Consider the following 22,094-nt stretch of genomic DNA (forward strand, 5'->3'; position numbering starts at 1 on the left):
TTGCTGTCCACCCTCTCTAGTACCGGCTGTTCTTTCTCCAATATTCCTGGACACACCAGCCTAAGAGGAGAATTTCGCCTGATCTAGCTTCCAAAGTCACTTTCAGACTTACCCTCTGACAATGTCTCTATGTTGGCTCCCCATCCAATCTGTATGGCCCTGCCCAGATCCATTTTTCTTTTTTTAAAAAATTTTATTTATTTTGTTTTTGATACATGGAATAAAACAAGCATTTCTATGACATAGTATAATTTTTAAAAAGATGCTGCCCATGAAACTGCAAATCTATTATATACAACTTCCTATTCCTTTTAAATATATAGTTACTATGTAAATTTCTTTTTTTTTTTTCTTCCCTCCCTCCCACTCTAGGGATGGCTACCATTAGACACAAACATGTGTGTGCATATGTATCTATCTATCTATCAATACGCACACATACACACAAAATCATTCTATACCTACTTCTATCTGTTAGTTCTTTCTCTGCATGCAGATATTGGCTTCCTTCATATGTCCTTTGACACCAGCAATAAACTACCAGATCTTTTTTTAGTTTTCTATGATATACTGGCTTCCAAGACACTCTCCTTTCTTTTTCAAGGAGCTCTTCCTGGCTCACAGTCTTCCTCTCCCTTGATCCATGCATTCATACTTGAGGATTTCACTATACAATATATATTATATGATATCTATGATAAACATAAATAAAGATATAGTCATAGACATTTAGAAAATATAAATAGATATGTCAATGAACCCCCAAAGAAACCAAGCCTACTCAGTTCATCAATATCCTCAACTTCAGTGACTTATATTTTCACTCCACCTCAGCCTACCCTCATACACTGTGCTATCTCTGTTATCTTGAACTCTGAAATTTCTTCTTCTTGTCAAAATCTCATAGCATTCCCTCTGATCTAATAAATTATAAAAGCATTGAGGGCAGGGATTACTTAGTTTTTATTTTTTGTATCCCCAATGGCTAGAAGAATGCCTAGCTCATAGTAAGTACTCCATAAACATTTAATGAATTATTGAATGATCCCATACAATGGCAACCAGCATGGTGAGGACATTCAAAAATAAGTCCTTAGAGGATAAAGGGCCTATAGCTTCAAAAAGAGAGTTGAGGAGAATTTGAATATTAAAAATAGTTAGCATTTATGTAAGGCTTTCAGGTTTTCCAAGCACTCTACACATATAATCTCATTTTATCCTCACAGCAACCCAGGCTCAGGAAAATGAGGCAGACAGAGATTGAATGACTTGTTCAGGGTCACAAAGCTAGTAAGCATCTGATGGAAGATTCAGACTCAGGTCTTCTCGATTCCCAGTCCAGATCTCTAGAGCAGCTAGGTGGTACAGTGGATATAGTGCTAGATCTGGAGTCAGGAAGACTTGTCTGAGTTCAAATCTAGCCTCAGACACTTACTAATTGTGTGATCCTGGGTAGGTCACTTAATCTGTCTACCTCAGTTACTCATTTGTAAAATGAACTAGAGAAGGAAATGGCAAACCAAGAACCATAATATCTTTGCCTAGAAAACCCCAAATGGAGTCATGAAGAATAGGACACAACTGAAATGACTTAACAACAACCACCACAGTCAGAGCATCCGTTGCACAAGCTAGATGCTTAAGGCTTCCTTCAAGTGGTTTAAAGGCATTCACAGAGAAATGGAATTGGATTCAATTTAGGTAATTAGAGAGGGGCATCAAGAACCATGGTTGATAGTTTTAGGGAGACATATTTTAACTCAATATCAGAAAGAATCTTCTGATGGAACTGTCAAGCAATGAAACATAGCCTTGGGAAGCAGTGACTCCCTATCACTTACTGGAAATATTCACACAGAGATTGGATTGCCATTTTCTTTTTTTGAGGGGAGGGAGGACCATATTGTAGAGAACATTCATGCACCAAGGAGGGCTTGCACTGTATAAGCCCTGTGTTCATATCTAAGTTTTCTTTTCCTAGATTCGTCTTCTCTTTTTAGCAAACACTGTTTTAAGCTGGATGTCATAATAATAAAATGATCAAATTTCTGAACTGAAATGGACCTTTGAAATGATATACAGAAGAATAATAGCTGACTTTGGAGCTATTAAAACCTAAAACTGCACTGATATATTTGCAACACCCTGTATAGAACTTTAAGGTTTGCAAAGCACATTAAGAAACATTATTACATTAAAGTCCCATAACACAACCCTGTCGGATGGGTGTTGCTGTTTTTACTATTCCCATTTTACATATGAGGAAATTGAGGCTCAAAGACAGCAAGTGACTTTTACAGGGTTACTCAGATAATAGGTGTCATATTCCCACCCAGATCTTCCTGGCTCTAAAATTCAGTGCTCTTTGTCCATCATACCATGCTACTTAAAAGCAAAGAGACTCTTTTCATCAACAGAGTAGTGATGAGAGCATTGAATTTGGAGCCAGAAGACATATACATGGAGCCCAGCTGTACTACTTTCTAGCTCTGGTGTCTTCAGCAAGTCACTCGTCTTCAGGCTTTAGTTTCCTCATCTGTAAAATGGTGCAATGGTATTTATCTTACCTATATCACAAAGTCATTGTGAGAAAAGTATTTTATAAAGCTTGAAAATATGAAGCCATGATGAACTAAGGGATGCAATTTCTTGATGAATCATTCTGTGTAATGGGAAGACAATTCAATTTGGCATCAAGGAATTCATTTCACTCCTCTGGGCCTCAGATGCAGTCCTTCTCTATCCTGTAAAGACAGAGGACGAGGTTCCTTTCAGTTGGAAATTTCCTGCTGGCAACGAAACTAAACATCCTAGAGAAGACAAACAGACACGGTCATATGCCCATAGCACACTCTGACAAGAAAGAGAAGGCAAGCCAAGACCATCCCTGTAGCCATCCCCCTGCTGAACCATTCCTCAGACCTCACTCCTCTGCTATAACCTCTGAAACTCAAAGATCAACTTGTACAAGGCACCTTTCCCAGTATCTCTCTCTCTCCCCATGTTGTTGTTGCCTTCCCATCTGAGGTTATGTTCTCTCTTCTCTCTCTCTCTGTATGTATAATGTATGTGCAGATGCGCATATATGCATGTTCATGTACATTTTTCCCATTAGAATGTAAGCTCCCTGAGAGCAAGGACTTTCGTAGCTTTCTCTGTATCCTCAGAGGTTAACATAGTACCTGACACATAGTGCAATACGATACAGTAAACATTTATTAAGCATCAACTGTGCGCCAGGCATTATGCTAAGCACTTATGACACCAATAAGAAAAAGAAAGCCAGACCCTGCACTCCAGGAGAAAATAATACTCAAAAGTAATACAGTACGGGCGGGAAGAGAAGGCACTCGGCTTAGGAGAGGTGACGATGGGGGTTCAAATGTTCAGTAAACACTTAATAAACGCTTGTTGATTGACTGATTAATGGACATTCCTGCAACACTTGCTATACCCAGCCAGGCTTTAGGTCTGCTCCCTCTGGCCATTTGCCAGAGTCTGCCCACTCTCTGAGAGCCCTAAAGACCAGGGAACTATTGCCCGTTTCTGCTATCCTTGGCAGCTCCGTAGTGCTAAGAGACATGGCGAAACCTCTTCCCCTCCCAATTCTACAGCATCCAAAGCTGCTGATTCAGATGGGGCCATGAAAAGTAGAAGAATTCAACAGTGTGTCCATCCTGGAAGGGGCCAAAGTACAGCGCTGAATTTGATGTTAGAAGACACGGGTTCAAAGCTTGGCTCTGCTACTTACCAACTACACAACCTCGAATAAATCACTGCCTCTTTGTTGGATCTCTGTCGCCTCATCTACAAAATGAGGGAGCTACGATGAATGACCCCTGAGAATCCCTCCTGCTCAGTCTATGATCCGATGACCTCAGACATTCTGCTTGCTGCAGTAATAGAGTAAACCAAATTAGAGAGGGAGTCAATATACCTGGATTCTACTCCAGTACCCACTGCGTGACCTGAGAAAAGCCATTTCTCTTGTCTGGGCTTCCGTTTCCCCACATGGAAGATGAAGGAGTTGGAGTAGAATAACAGAACATTAGATCTGAACAAGGCCTTAGGGGTCATCTAACCTAACTCTTACATTTTATAGTTGAGGATATCGAGGCTGAGAGAGGAGAATACAGAATTGACGGCCGAGCTGGGGCGAGAACCCAGATTTCCTCAGCCCGTTCTCAAAGAATGAGATTTGGAGCTAGAGGACTCTGGTCAAATCACGAATGTTTTGTTATTTTCTATATGTTTAACTTTGGGCCCCTCTCTTGGTCTCAATTTCCTATTACATGAGTTCTAAGATTTTGTTCAGCTGGAAATTCTAGGAATCTCCTCAGTTGCCCCAAATTCTGTTTGTGAAGAACACATTAATTACTTTTTTTCCTGTGCAAATTTACAAATCTCCTCCAAACAGCCTTGCTGCTCTGGGGCAGCTAGACTACATAGTGCTAGAAGTACAGTTCTATGTGTAAGAAGCACCATTTCCTGCCAAGCTTGGCAGTCTGGGGCCCTCAGTGGGAACATCGGTGCGCCTGTACATGGGTCTCACCTGCCCTGAAATACCGCATTGTCTGTTATTGATTAACCCTGCTTACTTGCATGCTAGAAGCCCCACGAGTCCTGCAACAGTTCACAGTGGTGACCCCAGTAGAAAGAAATGAAATTTCCAGTTACTTCCAAATAGATTTGAAAGCTTGCACAGTTATTAGATTTAACAAACTTCTGTAATTATTGATGAAAGTCTGTAATTGGGGCCAGGAAGCGCTATGCACCAAAAACTTTTAATCCATACCTTTGCAATTTCCATTTTAAAGGTTTAAGTCAAGGGACCACAATTATGATTATCTTCCTTATTAATAACTCTTTTCTCTATGAGGCTTCAGGTCTACAAAGTCTATCTTTCAATACCCAGTGTGCTAGAAAATACAAATACTGTCATCTCCATTTTACAAAGAAAGAAACTGAGTCTCAAAAAGGTAAAAGAACTTGCAAAAATTTATAGATCCTTTAGTAGTAGTGGTAGGAGGAGGAGGAGGAGGAGCAGCAGCAGCAGCAGCAGTGTGAGGTGGTACAATGGATAGTGTGCCAGGCCTGGAGTCAGGGAGACGTTAGTTCGAATTCAGCCTCAGATGCTTATTGCCTGCAGTAACGATGCTGGTCAAGTCACTTAGGTTCTGATTGCCACAGTTTCCTCATCTACAAAATGAGGATAATAATAGCATCTTCCTCTCAGAGTTGTAAAGATCAAATGAGATAAACATTTTAAAGTGCTTAGCACATATTAAGTGCTGTATAAATGGTTGTTGTTATCCCAGGGCTGTTGTGAGGATCAAGTGGGATAATAATTATAAAGCCCTTAGCACACTCTCTGGGATATAGGAAGCACCATATTTTCAGTGGTAGTAACAGTAGTAGTAGCACTAGTAGCAGCAGCAGCAGTAGTAGTAGTACTAGTACTAGCAGTAGCTATAGCAATAGCAGTAGTAGCAGCAGTAGCAGCAGTAGTAGTGATAGTTACAACTTACATTATGTGGTACTTTAAGTTTTACAGAAGACTTTCCTCACTCATTTTTGAGGTAATAATAGCTCATATTTCTGTCACATGGAAGTTCAGAAAGCGCTTTACAAAAACTCTCTCATTTGATGCTCATAACAACCCTGTAGAGTGGAGACTACTGCTACAAAAAAAAAAAAAAAGAACAAAAACAAAAACAAAGCTGTTGTACATCTGAGAAACCAAACTCAGCGGTGAAGTGACCCGTCCAAACTCCCAAAGCTAGTAAGTGTTCCAAGTAGGACTCACGGCCAAGTGAGTCTGACATTTCTTCTATTATATTTCCCCATCCCCAGAAGCCAAAGGCACGAGGCAAAGCCATTGTCCCTCTCTCTTGGCTTCCACATGTACACACACATTGGTAAGCCAAAACAAAATTCTGAAGGCATCACATTAGCTTTTCTCAATTTGCCCTCCTGACAACTTTTGCTCCTCCCTCTCTGGGAACCCACATGCTGCCATTCTTGGGCTTCCCAGGAACCCCACTGAAGCATATTATAACTCAGACCTCCTCCTGAATTCTCCTTCATTAAAATGCATCCACGTTCAGAAAAAGAACTATGGCCACCAAAGCACACTATTTGCTCTCTTTTTTGTTGTTGTTTCTGTTGTTTCTTCTTTCTCGTGGTTCTTCCCATTGGTTCCAGTTCTTCTTTACAACATGACTAATGTGACAATATGCTTAATATGAATGTATATGTAAAGCCTGTATCATATTGCCTGTCATCTTGGGGAGGGGAGAGGAGAGGGAAGGGGAGAAAATTTAGAATACAAAATCTTATGGAAGTGAATGTTGAAAACTAAAAATAAAGAAATTTTTAAATGTACCTATTTCATGCCTCATTCCTTGGTTACCTTTTTGTTTGTATGGAAATTGACAATCAATCAACCAATAAATATTCATTAAGCATCTACTTTGTGACTGGCACTGTGCTGTGTTGGGGATGCAAAAAGAGACAAAAGACATTCCTTGCCCCCAAAGACCTTATTATCTAATGCACAAGACAGGATGCAAACAAATATATACAAAGCAAGCTACATACAGGATAATTAGGAAATAATTAATGAAGGGAAAACACTAGAATTAAGAGGGCTTGGGTAAGAATTCCCGTAAAACACAAGATTTTAGTAGGGACTTAAAGGACTCGAGGGAAATCATTAGGCAGAGTTGAAAAGGGAAAGCATTCCAGGCAGGGTGGGACAGACAGAGAAAGTGCCCAGAGCCAAGAGATGAAAGGTCTTATTTATAAATTGACCAGGAGGCCAGAGTTACTGGATGGAAGAGAATATGATGGGGAGTAAAGTATAAAAAGACTAGAAAGACAGGAGGGGGCTGGGTTAGAAAGAGATTTGAACGCCAAGTACAGCATTTTGTGTTTATTCCTGGAGACAACAGGGAGCCACTGGAGTTTATTGAGTGGGGAAAGGGAGGCATTTGACGTATTTAGATGTGCACTTTATGAAAATCATTTTGATTGCTGAATGGAGGGTAGATTGGAGCAGGGAGATACTTGAGGCAGGCAGATCCATCAACAGGCTATTTCAGTCATCCAGGCTTGAGGTGATGAGGGTCTATACTACAGTGGTCTTTGTGTCAGAGGAGAGAATGGGGTATAGTCAAGAAATGTTGCAAAGATGAAATCAACTGCTCTTGGCAACAGATTAGAGATACGGGGTGTAGGAGGACTGACTGCTGGGTTGTCAGCCTGAGGAGCCGAGAGGATGGTGTGGCCTTTTATAGGAATAAGGAAAGTAGGGAGAGGAGAGGGTTTAAGAAGAAAGGTAATGAGTTCAGTTTGGTTCATGTGGAGTTTAAAATGTCTACTATCCAATTTAAGAGATCTGTAAGGCAGTTGGAGATCTGAGATTGGAAGTCAGCAAAGAGTTTGAGGTAGGGTAGTTAGAATTGAGAATTATCAACATAGAGTCAGTTATATCCATGGGAACTAATGAGATCACCAAGTGAAGTAGTGTAGAGGGAGAAGAGAAGAGGGCCCAGGACAGAACCCTGATGGACACTTTTGATTAGAAGGTATGATCTAGAGGAGGACCCAGCAAAGGTGACATGGAAGGAGTGGTCAGAGAGGTAGGGAGAGAACTAGGAGAAAGTGTTGTCCCAAAAACCTATAGAGAAGAGATTATTGAGGTGAACAAAGTGATTAATAGTGTCATAAGCTGTGAAGAGGTCAAGGAGAATGAGGATTGAGAAAAGATAATTGAATTTGGCAATTAAAAGATCATTAGTAACTTTGGAAAGAACAGCTTTCATAGAATAATGAGGTCTATAATTAGATCTACTAATTCCTAATAATATGTTCATAGTTGATGTGTTATCCTTCACAGTAAATGTAATGACTTTACTTCATTAAGGCACATAACTCCATAAGGCTTAAAAAAACAATGTGAATGTTGAAAATTTCAGACATCATGTCCAATTAGAAAGGGATGAGAAACAGTTGAGCATTCCTCATCAATCTATACTTTGTGGATAGTCACCTAGCATTGGGTTGTGACAAGAAGAATAGATCAGAAGTTAGGAGACTGAACTTCTTATATTAATCTCCTGTGTGATCTTGGGTAAGTCATTGCGTCTCCTTTGGTTTTTATTTTCCAATCTAAAAAATGAGGAAGTTAAATTAGATGGTAAGTGGTGCAGTGGATAGAGTGCCAGGCCTGGAGTCAGGAAGATCTGAGCTCAAATCTGGCCTCAGGTGACCTTGGGCAAGTCACTTAACCCTATTTGCCTCAGTGTCCTCATATGTACAATAAACTGGAGAAGGAAATGGCAAACCACTCCAAGATCTTTGCCAAGAAAACCTAAATGAGGTCACAAAAGTCAGGCATGACTGAAATCATTGAAAAACAACAAAATAATACGTTCCCATCAAGAATCAAATATGGCTAGGCCTGGCAAGCCAAAACCTTGTTTTTGCTGCTTCTTATAAGACAAACTTCTCTCTGTTACCTCTTTCTCTTACTCCCTGGCTTCCCACCATTTCTTTCAGCTGCCAGTTTTCAGTTTCTCAAATGATCCAGTAGCTGTTCTGTCAGAACCAGGACAATTCTATAACCTCTCCTGCTGTGTGTACGCTGCCTCGAGATGACAGCTGTTCCACTGTAATAAGGTCTGAATCACAAACCAGAAGAAACGCCCTAGCCCTTTTTAACTAGAGCAGGAGACTCCAAAGTGGGGGCCTGGGGTCGTGGCAGGCCCAGGAAGCTGTGACTTGACCCCAAGGGGAGGGGTGTGATCATCTAATCAGAGGCTAGGAAGAAGGGTCACAAACCATTCCTGCTCCACCCCAGCTTTCAACGGTGGCTAATTCTACGTTTGTCTCTAACACGATTACTCCACTCCTTCAATACTCTACTACTACACCCCCTTTCACCAATGGCCTGCCTGTGAATGCCTTGGACCCTCAGAAGATTATGACTTAACCTGATTACAGCACTCACAGCAGCTACACAGGTGAGACCCGCAGCCCATGCCCAGCATCCCCATCCCTGTCCTCCATTCTCCACGGCAGTTGGCTCTGTGCTCTAGGAGAGTGGCCTGTAAGTAAGCCCCTCCCAACCCTTTTCATTTTTCAGTGAAGGTAGGTGAGTAGTTAAACAGGAGCAGGTATGGAGGGGATACAGCTGCCCATTGTCGTCACGGGCACCGTCACCCCTCTTGTTTCCCAGATTCTTAGTCTTCTCATTAGCCCTGATTCCTCACCTAACCAGACTTGTCACTTCAAAGTTACCAGTGATGTCTTAATTACCCAATCTGGTGGTATTTTCTCAGTCTTAATCCTTCATGACTCCTCTGCAGCATTTGATGCTCTTGACCACCATGTCCTCTCATGGCTGTTGTAGCATTTCTCTTCCTTGCTTCTTCTCCTACCTGTTTGACAACTCCTTAGTCTTTTTCGCTAGATCATCTTTGATATAACTTGCCCTCACTGTGAGATCGGCCCCCAAGGCTCTCTCCAAGGCCTTCTCTTTTTCTCTAATATCTCTTCATCAGTTCCCACGGGTTTGGTTATCACCTGTATGCATATGGCTCCCAGATTTCTATATCTGTCCTGAGATCTAGTCCTATATGACCAATTGCCTATTAGGCATCTCAAACTGGATTCTCATTGACATGTCAAATGTAACATGTACAAAATCAAAAACTCATGAAAAACCTACCCTATTACTGCTGATGGTACCGCCATCCTACCAGTCACCCAGGTATGCAAACTTAGTGTCATCCTTGAGTTCTCACTCTCATTCATCCCACATATCCAATCGACTTCTAAATCTTGTCATTTCTCAACATCTCTACCACTCATCTTCTTCTCTCTGTATATGTGGCCACCATCCCAGTTCATGGCCTAAGCACCACTTTTTTAGCCTATTGAAATAGCCTCATAGTCTTTGCTTTAAGTCTCCTTTCTCTCCCATCTATCCTCCAGACAACTCCCAAAGTGATTTCCTAAAGCATAGGTGTGACCATGCTGTTCCCTTAATCAATAAATGCTAGTGACTTTCTATTGACTTGAGAAGCAAGCTCTATCTTCTTTTCTCTTCTCTTCTCTTCTCTTCTCTTCTCTTCTCTTCTCTTCTCTTCTCTTCTCTTCTCTTCTCTTCTCTTCTCTTCTCTTCTCTTCTCTTCTCTTCTCCTCTCCTCTCCTCTTTTCTCTCTTTAAATATGCATACATATAGGTCATTCTTTTCTCTCTTTTTTTGCATAAATTTTAAAATGTACATAGTTATTAGGGCAGTAGCACAAAAATGGGTTGAAAATAGAAAAAAAAAACAGTCCTTAGAGGAAGTAGGGTGAGTGAGTGGTACCCAGGTACATGCTATCATATATGGTTCTCCCAAAATGCCAGGTGCTTAAGGGATAGTGTTGTTGCAATGGCAAGTGCACTGGATTCTCGGTCATATTATATCATGTCTATAGCTTTTTAAACCTAAAAGAGAATTCACTATGGTTTAATCTAGTCAGAACACATGGGTTCAAATTTTTTTCAGTTGTGTGTTTGTGTGTGTGTGTGTGTGTGTGTGTGTGTGTGTGAGAGAGAGAGAGAGAGAGAGAGAGAGAGAGAGAGAGAGAGAGAGAGAGAGAGAGAGAGAGAGACTTTGGGGAAGTTGCTTAACCTCCCTGAGATAGTTTCTTATCTGTAAAATTAAGGATTTGAACTCTGACACGTTCTAGCTTTTCCTACATTCCACAGCAAGTAAATACAAGGTCAAAAATGTATTCTGATACTTTTTCCTTCATTATTTCAAGGAACCATATCAGAGTTAAGCACCTCCTCTCCACCAATGCAGATCACAGCCCCTCTGCTCCACAATACATGAATTCATCAGGTTTGGGGCGAGGGAAGGGGGTTATTATATGGTGATCAACTTTGTATTAATACAATGAGAAAGCCATGACAATAGAACCATAGGGCAGGAAGGCAGCAGCTGACATCAGCAGCCCCAGTTGGGTTCTACCCTCCTTTCCCTTTCTGAGGTTGCCACTAGCTGGTCTATAAAAGCAGAGCTAGCTTTTTGAGTAGACATTTTTTTTGAGTAGACATTACCAAGATGACTCTCTTTTATTATAGAGCTGGTTGTACTGATGAAGGGGAGACCAAGGATCCAGACAGCTGCCTGAGCCCTCTGAACTGCTCGGAATGGGGCTGCTTTGCTGAGTCTGGTTACCTGAGTGATCTGCCCTGTGGAGTTACATTCATGTTTGAATTTGTGTAAATCGTTGGGGAGATTATGATGACTACAAGCTTCTAGAAGTCTTATCTCAGTTATAGTTCAACATCTTTGTGCCCTGATTGTGTCATATCATAAAGTCAGCATAAGGCCTTTGACAAAACCTTCTGAGCCCTTTCCAATCCTCTTATCTGTAACTGTGTCTAAGGACACAGAATGTTCCCAGTTGGGGTAATGGAACAATAGCACCCTCTGTTGAGTAGGCTATGCATAGCCTGGTTAGTTCTGAAGCAATGGTCAGGCTGCCATGGATCCCATAATGAAAGCCTTTCAAGCTTGTTATGAACTGAGAGAGTTTGTATTCCACCAGGATAGAATCAAGAACCCAGGATTGCTTCTATGCTTCACTGAGGAATTGAGACAGAACGTTAATGATGCATTAATACTTCTAAACTATGGTGATAGCAATACCAACTCATATTTCTATAGCTTTTTAAGTAAGATCAGGAGTTGAAAAGAGTACACATGGAGCCATCATTCCTGACTCCTCCTGACCACACATGAGACTCAGTACTGAGGGTGCCCTTGGACTTTGTGATAACAAAGTAATCTACTTATCAGCTACTGAGAAGAAAGAAATGATGACTCAGTAGGCCTTTAAAGAGGGAGTTGATCTATCACTGTGTCCCTCTATTCTGCTCATCTTTGAATTAGGTTAGGGCTGTTTTCAGAGGCTTCCTAAGGGTCATGGGAAAAGGACAACTTACTCTGGCCACCATGAGGCCATGAATGCATGGCAGCTACCCTAATACCACTTTGGAAAGGGTAGCCATTGAAGAAAGGATGAATCTAGTCCCTGGCCTAGCTTGCCAAAAGACATCAGCTTCAGGGGGAATAGTGCAGACTAGAGATGAAATATGGAATGGCTTTCAATAGTTTCACAAATTGCTTCATGTTTCTATCTTTAATAATCACCCTCCAAGCAGACTGAAACAATAATTATAAGTTACTAAAATATTTGTCTTATCAATACACACTGTGGATCTCTTTTAAGATTATTTTTGTGTGAAGAAGATAAGTGCCTTTCTCATAACTGATTTACATTATTAATTAAATATCTTTTGATTTTTGACTTTGAGTATATCTAAGACATGAGCCAAAGGCTAGGCATTATGTATTTTTCTTCTGCAGCTCTGGGGCAGGGAATGTAACAAGCCAAAGGGAAGGTTAAAGAGAGTCTGATGCCTCTTCTAGGTGGTCAGACTCTACAAGAACTGAATCAAGTCTAAACTACATATGTGAGACCAGATCAGAGAGGCCCCTTAATGGAGATGGAGTTGGTAAAGAGCTCCAGCCCCTTTCTTTGAAAAAAAATTTCCCCCAGTTACATGTAAAGGCAATATTTAACATTCATTTTTTTAAAATGTTTGAGTTCTAAATTTTCTCCCTCCCTCTCTCATCTTCCCCATCCTTGAAATGGTAAGCAATTTCATTTACATTACATATGTTCAATTATGCAAAACATATTACAATATTAGTCATGTTGTGAAAGACGACACAGATCCAAAGGGGAAAAAACACTTAAAAAAAGGAAGACACTATCTGCACACAAACAGGTAGGGGTGTGTGTGTGTGTGTGTGTGTGTGTGTGTGTGTGTGTGTGTAAAGTCATTCTATACATATATTAATCAGTTATTTCTCTGAATGCAGATAATGTCTCTTTCATATGTCCTTTGTAGTTAATTTAGGTATTTATAATAGTTGAAATGATTTATTCACTCAAAGTTGTTCTTAAAACAATATTGCCATTACTGTATGCAACTTTATTTTGACTCTGCTCAGTTAGCTCTTGATTATTTCATCCAAGTCTATCCATGTTTTTCTAAAATCATCAAGCTCATTTTTTGTTATAGCACAGTAGAATTCCATCATAATCATATACCACAATTTGTTTATCTATTCCCCAACTGATGGGCATCCCCACAATTTTTAATTCTTTCCCATTACAAAAAGAGCTGCTATAAGTATTTTTGTACAGATAAGTCCTTTCCCTTTTTTTTTTTTATCTCTGGGGGATACAGACCAGTAATGGTATTACTGGATCAAAGGGTATGCACAGTTTTAGAGCCCTTTGGGCATAATTCCAAATTGCTCTCCAGATCAGCTTACAACTCCATCAACAATGTATTCATATCCCAATTTTCTCACATCTTCTCCAACATTTATCATTTTCCTTTTCTCTCATATTAGCCAATCTTACAGGTATGAGGTGATACCTCAGAGTTGTTTTAATTTGCATTTCTCTAATCAATAGGGATTTAGAGCATTTTTATATGACTATAAATAGTCTTGATTTCTTTGTCTGAAAACTGCCTTACATAGCCTTGACCATTTATCAGTTGGGAAATGACTTGTGTTTTTATAAATTTGAATCAGTTCTCCATATATTTGAGAAATGAGGCCTTTAGCTGAGACACTGGCTGTAAAAATTGATTTCCAGCTTTCTGTTTTCCTTCTAATCTTGGTTGCATTGGTTTTGTTTCTGCAAAAAGGTTTTAATTTAATATAATCAAAATTGTGCATTTTATATCTAGTAATGCTCTCTGCCTCTTCTTTTGTCATACATTCTTCCCTTCTCCATGGATCTGACAGGTAAACTATTCCTTGATCTCCTAACTTGCTTATGGTATCACCCTTTATATCTAAATCATGTGCCCATTTTGATTTTATCTGATATACAGTTTAAGATGTTGGTCTATACCTAGTTTCTGCCATACTGTTTTCCAGTTTTCCCAACAGTTTTGGTTGAATAGTGAGTTCTTGTCCCAAAAGCTAAGATCTTCCTCAACCCCTTTCTAGGAAACAAAAAGAACCCCAGGGATGCATTAACTTCATTTTTAAAGCCGAACTGAGTCATCAGCTCTTTGTGTTCAATGGCCAATGCGGAAACTGTTTTGTCATCTCAAAGTGTAAGAGGTCCCTCAATGCTAAGCCACACATGTTTATTTATTTCAGTATTTAGCTATTTGGTTTGTTTATTTTTATTTTTATTTTTGTATTTGTGTTTTGAGTGCATTATTGTGTGTCATTTTTTTATTGTTTTCAATTAACAAGCTTTACTTTTCTCTCTTTCCCATTCTTTCCACTCCAGAGTTGATGTGGAAAAATGGAAACACATAAGATTTACACAAAGTTGTTTTCTCATAATAAATCCATGAGATAGTCAGTGCAAATACTATTAACCCCATTGTATTAAAATAAGTCTTCCATGTGACTGGAACATTTTGTCAGAAAATTACTTCCCTTATGAAAGGAGGGAGTGAATTGGACCTGATCCACTTCAGAGAGGGCTGGCAATTAACCATTTTAAAGGAGAGGACACTTCAGGTGAGTGAGTGGAGGTGAGGGTGAAGACATGGGGGGAAGGCCATGATCAAAGCAAAAATTCAACAGGCAAACAGAAAGCCAGAGCAAGTTCAAAATCAGCAGTTTCCAAAGACAGCAGATCTGAAAGGCTAGGCAGGAAGTTATAATCTGGCCCTGAGAGCAATAAGCCCAAAGTCATGAAGTCCACATAGAAAGAAGTCAAGGGAGCATCATGAGGAATGGAGAAAGAAGAATCAGTGACTGACAACTTGCCCACACAGGGAATCAGCACAAGGAAGGAAAGACACAATCCTTCCCTCCTTTTATAGTGACACGCTAATTACTCTTCTCTCTGATGTAACCAGACAGAGGTGGACCCAAACACATTTGGAATATATCTCTTGTTATGCCCATGTCTGTGATTCATTGGTATAAGGAACTTCCTATATCAAAGAAATAAACCTTGATTTGTGTTTCGGATGGCCTCAGTTATGTGCTGTCTGTACAGCCATGGGAAAGTTGTTTAACCTATATGGGGCCTCATTTTTCATCATTTATAAAATGAGGATGTTGGATCTATGATCTCTACAGTAATTTCTAGTTCTAAATCTAAGATCCTATGTGAGAGAGAGAGAGAGAGAGAGAGAGAGAGAGAGAGAGAGAGAGAGAGAGGGAGAGAGAGAGGGAAAGAGAAAGCTTTTGCAAATCATATTAGCTATTAGAGCATATTCTTATTCGGGTATGGCTGCAGTGGGTGACCTCTTAGGTCCCTTCCATCACTGAGACTGAATTTTTGTTTGTTTGTTTGTTTTAATATACTCTTGTCCCTTTCAGTATCCTCTCTGCACCAGTATCCTGTCACCCAAGGGATGAAATCCCTCTTGTCTATTTCAACATAAATTCTGCAGAATTGTTCTTTGCTTTGTTCTTGTCCTTCACATGTCTTTTCACTCCTCCAGGCCAAATGTCATCCTTTTTAAGAATTCTGCAGGCAATTTTCAAAAGTTTATAGCTGAGGATAAACCATCATCCTGGAACAAAAAACTCTTCTCCTGGCTGACCTCCCAATGTAGCTCGACACCTACATCCAGGTAGCACCTGCAAATACCACAGACATTAAATTCTGTGTTTTGACACCACCTAAGCAAGCAAAAACAGTTTGTCTCAGTTGCTATGGCAATGGGATGAATTTTGGCTAAGATTTTCTATTCTCTGGCTTCCACAGTTTTCTTGCTGACATTTGATTAAAACACATACGCATCTGATAGTTACATGACCTTTTACTTTCAGGGAATTCAAAGAGCAACAGTATGGCGTAGTAGAAAGAATGCTTCACAAAGAATTGGGAGACCCAGGTTCTAGTCCTGACTCTGTCACTTATCAGCTGGGCAAGGCACTTTATGTCTCTGGGCCCCAATATCTTCCTCCATCAAATGAGAATGGAATGGGATTCAGTGATCTGTAAGGTACTTTTGAACTTTAAGATTCTTTGGAACAAATGTGTCACAAAGTAGAATATAGGAGTGCTTGGATTAGTTTACAATCCCTTTGGGGCACATAGAGTCATCCCCACCCAGAAGAGTTCTGGACCTTCAAACTAATTTTTTGCCATGAAATTTTCTTTGGAATTATCTTTTCTGGCTAGATAATATCCTTAAATGGAGGTCCCTAGATCACTCTTGAATGGCGCAAGCCTCCAGGTTGTGTAGTGAATATTCAAGACACTAAGCCATTGTTAACTGATATGAAAATCTCATTCCATTCCTTGCATCTGCCTTTGAGACACTGAGTTCCCAAATCAGCATCTGTAGATAATCAGAGATCTTGTCAAAGGCCTGAAAATTACTGAACATACTGTTTGCAGAAGGGACATAAACTGTATCATGCAGAACAAGCATGGTCAGAAGAGAAGGATGTCTGAACATGTGAGAACAATAGTTAGCTGATGGACGGTATGAACAGATCAGAAGTTCTATGGAGTCTTTTCTATCTGTTGTGTCCCTAGAGCTGTAATTTAGTCCCTATAGGAAATTTCCTCTACCAATGTAGATATACAATTATTCTGCAGCTTTAGTCTTGCCGGGGGGCACTCAACAGCTAAATGACTTACCCAGGGTCTCCCAGCCAATATCTTTCTTTATAATTGAACCCAAGTCTTCTTGACTCCAAAGATAAAGATTACACTCTACGCTACTTTTCCATTGGTATTCATGGGATATTCAAGGAACCAAAAGCCCTCTAGCATATTGTATGAACCAACTTCAGTGGAGGATTTACAGAAAGACATGCACAGAAGAGGAGGTGGCATGGGAGGGTGGGGTTGTTGTCTGCCCTTTGGTTACCATACTATGGAAATCAAACTACATCAGCAAGCCCTTATTAAATGCCTGCTATGTGTCAGGCACTGTGCTAAGCACTGGGAATACAAATAAAGTCAAAAAGAGCCCCTGCTCTCAAGGAGTTCACAGTCTGATAAACACAGAGCCCTTTGAGTATTGAAGTATTGGCAAGGACAATCGCATTAGAAGCCTTAGAAAAAGAACTAATTTTTTTTAAAATTTACTTTTCTAATTAATTCCATTAGGATGAATCTACTCCCAACAAACAGATTGTAAAGAAAATTAGCCCAGTGATCTGTGGCTGAGTGTAAGACTGAACACTACCCAACATCTTTCCACGGCTTCCTCAACACCTTCCAGCATGCAGCCCACAGTAACCCTACCAGAAGCCAGAGGAGGGTGGAGGAATTGGGATTCGAGCTTGTGGCACCCCAGGTGCCTTGTTTAGACCAGGGACTTAAGTCCAATTGCTACTTGACTAATGCCCTACCATTTGCCAACAGTATAAGCTCACACTCAAGCATTTATGCTTACTAAGACATGCTTTATGCAAAGTTGTTAAACAAGTATGGGAGTAAGGAAGACAATGCCAAGCCCCAAAAGATAGCTTTTTCACAAGAAGCCTAGTGCCTGCATTTTATAAGATCATTGCAAAACCATTCTTAATATAGATAATTGCCCTCTTTATATCTATCCCAGACTGACAGCAAGGAAGATCAAAGTCAACCTGGAGCTGCCCCTGTCCATTGTAAGTGAGGTGCTTTCATGGAGGAGAAGATTCTGAGGATTAGAGACATCCCACAGAATGTAATCAGGGTACATGACCAAAGTTTATAGCAGAGACAAATCCAGTGAATCATTGCTGCTGCTCGTGAACCTTGGCCTAGAAAAATGTCAGCTACTCAGTAATTCTTGTAGTGAATGCCTAAAAATTATTCCTCACCCACTCCCACCTCTCAAGTGTAGGGGAAAAAGAAGAAGAATTATTTATTCTCGAGGTCAAATATTCTCCAGGTAAACTAGCAACAATGAAAAGATATAAATATATGAATATAACTAAAATAATATAAATATAAAGAATATTAAAAGGCATAACTGATTAATTATGAGACAATGCAACAAGCATTTAATAAGCAACTACTTTGAATGAGTGAACATCAGCATGAAAAAGCATTTATTATAGACTTATAATGTGCAAAGCACTGGACATACAAATCAAAAGTAAGACAGTTCTTGGTTTCAAGGCATTCCCATTCCCATTCTATTGAGTAAGACAAATATGTAGGAAGGTTCAACTGCAAGTCAGATGGAAAGGCCAACTGGTCTTAATGGGGCATTAGCAAGGAGCATGTCAATGAATCTTCTTTATTGAAGAAACACTGAGGAGTCCTGGCTTTGGCTTTGGAGTCCTGAAAGACCTGGATTCAAGTCCTTCTGAAAAATGTTGACTGTGTGAACCTGGCCAAGTCCCCTAATCTCTCAGTATTCTAGGCAAATCTATAGCATTATACATAAGTTGCAGAGAAAATATTAACCTGCATTAGAGTTTTGTCCATCTAAGGAGTTCCCTACATAGATGAAATCACCAATCTAGTCCCTCTCTCTCACCCTTTATTAGTTTCTGATATTGAACCATTTGACAAGGGTCTTCATAGATGTGGCTGCTAATGAGGCAAAGGCTGTAGTAACTGCAGATGCAGTTGCCAGGTTGCATCTGCACAAGGGGTGCTTCCCTGGATGCAGGGACAGAAATGGGAAGATAGACACACTGCCAAAGGAAGGGTGATGAAGGTTAAGGAGAAATCATAGCCATTAGTAAAACTTTCATAAAATAAAATAAGGCAGGTGAATTAGATGATTTCTCAGTTACTTCTAATTTTATAGATCTGTGACCTTGAACCTGGTTATTCATGTATTCATTTTCTAAGGCAAATTATATGATATTGTACATAAAGATCTGTGATTTCATCCATGTGTATATTTATTCCCTCCACCAACAGAAATGGTAATTTCTTCATATCTCAGTAAATAGTTTAATGAGCAATTGTAATTAAAAAAATCATCCCTAGATGGCCAATTTTCTTATGATGAGTGCCTTCAAATGTGTCTAGGCTCTTCTTCATATAACAGACATAATATTTTTCACTGGTCTTTTGCTGAAACAATTCTCATTTAGATTTATACCTGACTGACCTACCCTTCAAGAATCTAGGGTCACCTCCACACTAGGATGAGAAATCAGTTAAGAACTTTAGTTGAGGCATTTAACATAATCTTTCATTTTGCCTATTCTCCTTACATGAATTGATGCAAGGTGAAATGAACAGAACCAGGAGAACATTGTACACAGTAACAGGAACATTATGCAATGATCAACTATGAATGACTTGGCTCTTCTCAGCAATGCAATGATCCAAGACAATTCCAAAGAATTCATGATGGAAAATACTATCCACATCACAGAAAGAACTGATAGAGTCTGAATGCTGATTGAAGGATACTATTTTCACCTTCTTTTTTTGATGTTTTTTTTTATTCCTTTCAGTCAGTTTCTTCTTTCATGAAATGACTAATAATGAAGTATGTTTTACATGCTTGCACATATATAACCTATATAAAATTGCTTACCATCTTAAGGAAAAGGAGGAGAGAGAGGGAGGGAGAAAAATTTGGAACTTAAATGAGCAACATTTTAACCTTTACATGTATTTTGAAAAAAATAAAATGTTAATTAAAAAAAATATATCTATTCTCTCTCACCCTACTTTACAAATAGTATCTGTATCTTGGAACCATAACTAGACAAATTTTCACCTAGAGTAAAAATAGTTGGAGGAGGAAGAAATAATAGCTAATAGCTAACATTAAGATAACACTATGCACACACACACACACACATATCTGTGTATGTATGTATGAATGTATGTATATATATATATATATGTGTGTGTGTATATATATATATACATATATATATATATATATGTATGTATGTATGTATTTAATCTTGTTTTATTCTTATCATAACCCATTGGGGCAGGTGCTATTATTATCTCCATTTTACAGAAGGAGAAAATGGACCTGAGAGTGTTTAAGCAACTTCACTAGGGCCACACACTCAGTAAATGTCTGAGGCAGGTGTTGAATTCAGATCTTTCTGATTCCAAGTCCAACTCTTTATCTCTTATGATGTATAATTGCCTCAATAAAGAGGATAGTATGGCTGCAGGTAAAAGCATAATGGGACACATAGATTTTAGACCCTGACCCCAAAAAAGGTTGTGGAACAAGGAATGTTTGAGAGAGGAATATTGTGTTGATGTGACCCTAGGAGAGGTGGTTCCCATCAGTGTAGCTGAAAAAAGAAGAGGATTATGAGGCATGGGAATAATAGTTGCTCTGTAAGGAAGTGTGCCCCTTTGACAAGGAAGGTCAGATTCCCTGAGGTCATTATGCTGGCAACAATCTGTTCATCTTCTATTAGTTACACGTTTGTCATCTCTAAATATGATTTCCATTGGGGGGAGGGGGTAAATCCAAGTTTCTTTTTGACTAGTGTAATGATCAAACACGAAGTAACGGGTCCAAAAAGGCAATGTAATAGTCTTCTACATAGCTGGAACCTTTGAAAATCAGCTTCTTTGCTCAGCCATCGCCTACAAATGAAGAGTCAAACCGTGATCCAGAGCTCTGAAATTCTAGCAGAGTGTGAGCTGCTTTCATGTATGTCCTTGTCCTTCTTCCCTCCTAACTTATTCTCGGATCGTATCACACACCCCATTCCCTCTCCCCTCTTCTTGCTTGCTGGTTCATCGCTCCTGTTCTAGCCTTACTTTCCTACCTTCAAAATCTCACTGTTATGTTGCCCTTGATCCCATTCCTCCCGGTCTTCTCCAGAAGTTTGCCCTTTTAATCACCCTTTCCTTATTGTAATTTGCAGTTTCTCTTTATCCATTAACTGCTTCCTGACTACCTAAAAACATTTCTAGTCCTGCTTATATGGTAAAAAAAATTAATCTTATAAACTATCCTCTTACATTTCTTATTCTCAAGCCAAACTCATGGGGGAATTTTTTTTATTATATTCATTGCCTCAGATTCCTCATCTCCTTCTCAGTCAATCAGTCAGTCAAAAAGAAGTTATTAAGTACCTACTATGAGTCAGGTAAATGTGCTAAGCACTGGAAGTACAAAGACAGGCAAAAACAATCATGGTCATGAAGTGGCTTACATTATAATGTCACATTACAACATTACAATGTGCATTACAATTATAATTATACACCATCTAATTAAGTACATACAAGATAAATAGAGTAAGTGGGAGGTAATCTTAGAGGTGTAGAAGCTGGGAGACTGTGAAAGGTCTCTTGCAGAAGCTATCATTTGAGCTGAGTCTTGAAGAAAAACAAAAAAATCAAGAGGTAGAGGTGAAGACTGAGAATTCTGGGCAGGTGAGACAGCTGGTATAAAGGCATGAAGATGGAACATAGAGTGCTTTGTGTAAGGAATAGACAGAAGGCAGCATAGTTGAGTTGTAGAGAACATTGAGGGGAGTGAAGTGTAAGAATATAAAAGGTGGGAAGGGGCCAGTTTGTGAAAAGCTTTGAATGTCAAACAGAGAATTTTATGCTGTATCCTGAAGGTAATAGACACTTGAGTTTACTGAAAATTGAGATGGGAGGAGAATGGCCAATACACTGAGAAAATAATTTTGGCTGCTTAGTGAAAGATGAATTTGAGTGGGGAGACACTTGAAGTAGAGCAATGAAAATTGGGAGGCTATTGTAATAGTATAAGCAAGAAGTGTTGAGGTCTTGTACTGGGTGGGTGGGGGTGGATGGGTGGGTGATTGCTTGTATGAATAGAAAGAATGAGGTGATTAAGAGGTATTGTGAAGGTAGACATGACAAGATTTGCAGTTAATTGGATATATGGGGGTGAGTGAGAGAGGAGTTAAGGATGATAATCAAGGTTGCAAAGTGGAATGAGCGGACAATAATGATCCCCTCAAAAGTAATAGGAAAATTGTGAATAGGAGAGGGTTCAGAAGGAAAGAAGATGAGTTCTGTTTCAGACAGGTTGAGTCTGGCATGTTGAGTTTTGGACATGTTCGAGTTGAGCTGCCAGGACATCCAGTTTCAGAC

Source organism: Phascolarctos cinereus, unplaced genomic scaffold, assembly GCF_003287225.1.
Source record: "Phascolarctos cinereus isolate Bilbo 61053 unplaced genomic scaffold, phaCin_HiC Scaffold_2;HRSCAF=192, whole genome shotgun sequence".
Taxonomy (NCBI): Eukaryota; Metazoa; Chordata; class Mammalia; order Diprotodontia; family Phascolarctidae; genus Phascolarctos; species Phascolarctos cinereus.